The 5,276-nt window shown below is 31.5% G+C and overlaps 1 long non-coding RNA gene across 1 annotated transcript in view; it reads right to left on the bottom strand.

The window, feature by feature from the left end:
* LOC107839499 overlaps positions 1-2,253 on the bottom strand; it is a 12,693-nt gene extending 10,440 nt beyond the window's left edge. Inside the window, exons 1-3 of the long non-coding RNA XR_007043593.1 lie at positions 1,582-2,253; positions 973-1,064; positions 476-852 (exon numbers count right to left, since the gene is read on the bottom strand). This is a non-coding gene — a long non-coding RNA (uncharacterized LOC107839499). The remainder of the gene's footprint in view (positions 1-475; positions 853-972; positions 1,065-1,581) is intronic.
* Between the last annotated feature and the right edge of the window lie 3,023 nt (positions 2,254-5,276).

Here is a 5,276-nt window from a genome sequence, read left to right as displayed (position 1 = left end):
ATTATTACCTTTTATTAAATAAATAATTAAAGAAAAGTACAAGATGGTCCCCACTGTAATAAAGTCTTCACATGTAAAGTGATGAATATCATCAAAATAAAAGAGACTTTATGTTTACGCATTTTACTTTTTAAGTGCTGCAGAATGATCGTCTTCATCATTCAGCAGGTTATAATAACCGATTAAAACTCAGTTTATAATCACCATCCTAAACGTCGAAACAATGATCCAAATTCATAAAATTGTTAGAAAATCTATTTTTTTTCTTGTGATTTCTAACATGATTTGTATCAAAAAAAAAAATTAAAAAAGGAAATAAAAAAAATTCATAAATCTGAAAATCGGAATTCCATATTTTTTTTTTTAACAAATGGAATAGCATCAGAAATTATCAAGGCAAATGTATTGATGGCTCTGATATCAAATGTTGGCTGAAAAATCAGAGTAGCGCAGCGGAAATATGGAATACACATACCTCCAGCCATTGTTGAGGATCTGTAGTTGATGTCGGAGTCAACTAACGTTGTCGACATTGCTTTCCGGTGAGTCTTCTAAGCACTCAACCTCATATTAGATGGTGTGAATTTTTTATGAGGATTATCTAGATGACACATTTATATAACCATTCCACCATCAGGAGCAGTTGGGCGTTATAAGAGGGCGGCAACAGTTATGAGAGAATTTTGAATTAGAAATTCAAGTTGAGAGGATAAGTGAGAAGTTACGGAACATAAAAAAGAAAATGTCAACAGTCCATACTTACTGTTCAAGCTTCCAATAACTGCCCCTTTGAAAATTATCATCTTTTTCTCCATGGGCATAGTATCAATTAAGCATATCAATACTTCAAACCTACAGAAATATTTATCAACAAAAAGCATATAAAAATCTCATTGGCTTTAGCTCACAAGAATTAGACTCATCTAGCCAATCCATGTAAATGGTACACTCATGTAAACTATCAACACCTACCTGCAGCTTCTCATGAGCTTTTTTATCTGTCTTGACATCCTCCTTCTTCCTTCAGCTATGCCTTATCCTTCCTAAAGTATCTTAGCACCTTTCTATAAAAAAAAAAAAAAAAAAAAAAAAAAAAACAGAACCACCTGAAGGTAAAACACATATTAAGAACAAACATCTAAACATGAATAGAGGGAAAATCAAATCACTCGTAGGACCATGGAAAATCATTTAAAAAGTATAAACAATTAAGGATCTCAATGAGCAACCTGAAAATCAACAAAATGTAATTAAGCTATATATGTTTAGATTGAGAAGCAGCATGCTACTAAGTGAAATCATTTCGCTGAAACAATTATAAAAGAAATTTACTAGTCCTCATACAGAAACTTCTGCTTCGTCTAAACTCAAGTATTTTTTAATTTAGCTTAATTGAGATTGTGAGTCTTACAACTAAAATACTCATTGACGCTAGGGCATATGTGCAAAAACTTTACAAACGCCATCAAAACAAAGAATCAGAAAGTTTTCTTTTGTAGAAGTGTCATTGCTTCTCTGAAATAAAAAAAATAAAAAAATAAAGAGTTCCAAAAATAGAAGGATAAAATGAAGAAAACATACCGACTGGCTTGTATGAGCCTCTAGAGTTAGATGAAACTCCTTTTATTACGCAGGTAACAATGCAATATAAATGGTATATGGATCGTACTTTTCTAGTTTCAAGAGTTTGTTTTGCTAATTTACGTTGGAGTGGGAAATTCAATAATCAATCTTCAGATTCCTTTTAATTTCCAATTTTTTTTTTTCTATGATTTTTGCTAGCCAACTGATAACCTGACTTGTCAAAGAGAACGGAATGGAATCGTCCTTTTTGGTTATTTAACAATTTTTGTTTACCTTTGTTAACTTTATTTTAATTTTACAGCTCTAAGGTCAGCTAGTGTATATGATATTCCCCTTAGGGAATGGACGAACCTGAATTGCAGTTTTGCAACCCTACAAGGCTTTAGACCAAATTGATGAAACAAAAAATCAAGTAAATGATCCCTACAGACCGATCATTTGGTGTTTATTAGACTATCCGAGGGCCTCCACACTTCTGCTAAACTAATTGGGCAAATTAAAATAGAATCTACACAAAAATGCATTTAGTATGTGTACAATCTATTTCCTTTCATTTAACTCTCTGTTATTGTTAATTAGTCAGATCAAATCGTGAATTTCGAAGAATCCAATCTATTAATTTATTTATTAAAAACAAGAATTTAATATAAAATACAATAATAATAATAATATACTTGGTAGTATATTTTTACACAATAGCTAGAATTTAATATGACAAGAAATACCAATTAAAAGAGAAAAAATTTATACGTATTATAAAACAATAAAGAATAAAAAACAAGAGTTGAGAAAGAAGAGAGAGAGTAATTCTTATTTCTTCTCTTGAGTATGAGAGATTATATGATTGTGAATACAATGAACAAAACCCCTCTATTTATAGGGAAAATTTACTCCTAGTATTAGTAAAAGACAGATGTTTCAAATCCTAATAGATATCAAAGTAGATCTTGATAGACATTCACTATAATGTAAATACATTTATAACACTCCCCCTTGAATGTCTAGATAGGTAATGTGCCTCGTTAAAACCCTACTAGAAAAAACCCAGTAGGAAAAAAAAATCTAGTGAAGGAAAAAGAGTACACATTTCTAACAATACGCATATCGGCTACCTCATTAAAAACCTTACAAGGAAAATCCAGTGGGACAAAACCTCGTAAGGAAAAAAAAGTACAGCGTGTATTAACTCCCCCTAATGAGAACATCCTTGAACCTTTGCATCTCGATCTTGTGCAGCATCTTCTTGAAAGTTGCAATTGGAGAAGATTTGGTGAATAAATCAGTCACATTGTCAGTTGAACGAATCTGTTGCACGTTAATATCATCATTCTTTTGTAGCTCATGTATGTAGAAAAGCTTTGGCAAAATGTGCTTCGTTCGATTTCCATTTATGAATCCTCCCTTAAGATGTGCTATTTATGCTGAATTATCTCTGTATAAAATTATGGGTAGATTATCATATTTTACACCACATTTTTCTCGAATGAGATGTATCATGGACCTCAATCATACACATTCTTGGCTTGCTTCATAAATAGCTATTATCTCAGCATGATTCGATGAAGTGGCTACGATAGGCTGCTTTGTATATCTCCAAGATATGGCAGTACCACCACATATGAACACATAGCCTATTTGAGACCGAGCTTTATGCAGGTCAGATAAGTACCCAACATCAGTATGACCAATAAGATCTGGACTGCAATCTTTATAATAAAACAAGCCCATATGTTTTATCCCATTTCGATGTCTCATAGTAGGGGCAGAAATATACCTTGCTAACAAATTAACTGAAAAGGCTATAGGCCTTGTAGTATTTGCAAGGTACATGAGTGCATCAATTGCACTAAGATATGATACTTCATAACCAATCCAATTCGATATATTTTGAATTTCAGCAAATAATCTATTGCTTTGAAAACTCCCCAAGAGTTCCAATAATGTTCAAGCAATAAGCTTATACAATATAAGGATTATAAATAAGTTTCCCTGAAACTTTTATATGCTTCAAGCATTTTGAATCCTTAAAAGTTTTTCACATAAGTTTTGTCAAGTGACAATATTCAACATTTCATGAGTGACATCTTCAAATATCTGGACTGCAAATCAAATAAGTTTAATACAAAATAAGAGCCCTTGCGCTTAATATGAGATGCTTTCGGCATTTGACTTGAATTATCTTTTGGATGAGGATCTGGTGATAATTTCTAACATATTTCATAGCTCTTATAATCTCCCCCTTATGTAAGGAAAACTAACATACATCCTCTACTTCTTTGAGGAATCCATCTTTGTGCATTATGGTATATTCATTAATCGTATACCGCACATCAAAATTATTAAATGGAATAATTGGTTCCCGACCTTGAATCAATTGAGAGGGAAGAAACAATCATAATTTATTAATCTAATGCATACAAATGCTATTGCAATATATCATATTTTTGACCAATACATGAAGTTTTGTTCTCATTAATAATGATTTAGCTATTTATTGAAGGCATTCAATACCAAACCATCATCATCAAGATAACTTTTTTGAATGCACAATCTGAAAATTATGTTCTTAACTCAATTTTATTGAGCAAGCAACTTTATGAATGTCAAACTGCAGGTTGACAATGAATGTACATGTGATCATCTTATTGATGCATCTTTTCAACATATCACATGATAGGTGAACGGGCCCTTATTCACCTTCTATAATTTTCAGATTTGAAGGGAACCAATCCCAATATTAGTTGGTCCAACCAACTTGTCATGAGAACAAACAATATAAACAATTCTTGAAGAATCTTCTAGTTCTTCAATACATGCATATCTTCAAGATGTCACAATCGTTCAGATCAATTTATGAATTTTTATTCTAGTAAACTCCAAGTTACCATGACATATACTTTTTCTTTAGTAAATCAGATTTACTATTACATGAATAAATTTCAGATTTACTACTTTAGTAGTAGATTTCAAAATTATTCAACCTCTTTCGGAGGTGAGTTGTGATAAAATCACAATCAAGTGCACGTTTGCATTAATAAGTTTCTCATTCCCCAGGAATGGAATATAATTGTGCCTTAAGCCTATCAAATTATGATAGCTTATAACCTCTTTCAAGATTTTGCTACTTCAGAAGCAAATCGAGCATACATATAATGTAGAAAATTTTTCTCTAGCATATCTTATAATCATATAAGCGTGTGAAAATATCATCACTTTTGATGATCATTATCATATTATCCCTCCACACGTATATTCGTGCATTCAATCACGCGCCTTCTTTCAGACATATTATGCACTGCTACCACATACACCTCAAGAATGAAGTAAGTTGTCATATCTCAGACTTATCATATATTGCTACCACATTCACTTCATGGAATGGAGCATATTCAATGGGTCGAATTTCAAACTTTTCATCAAACACCCATTATTTTGCCTTAGCCATCACAATATCATCAATATGATGTATTGAGATTCAAACTCAATATTTGATTCAGATAAAGGCATCTTAGGCATGAATTGATAGGACTTGAACCCAACATATTATCATCCTTTTTGATAATATTGTTCTTGAGGAATAAATTTAAAATATAAATGGTTCCAAACCAATTATTTTTCCTCAAATCCAACAATAATTATATCATTAATAGAAAAATACAAATAATATAAGAAATTACTAACCTTGACCTTTA

The sequence above is a fragment of the Capsicum annuum genome, chromosome 8, assembly GCF_002878395.1.
Source record: "Capsicum annuum cultivar UCD-10X-F1 chromosome 8, UCD10Xv1.1, whole genome shotgun sequence".
Taxonomy (NCBI): domain Eukaryota; kingdom Viridiplantae; phylum Streptophyta; class Magnoliopsida; order Solanales; family Solanaceae; genus Capsicum; species Capsicum annuum.
This window is presented reverse-complemented; position numbering and strand designations above follow the sequence as displayed.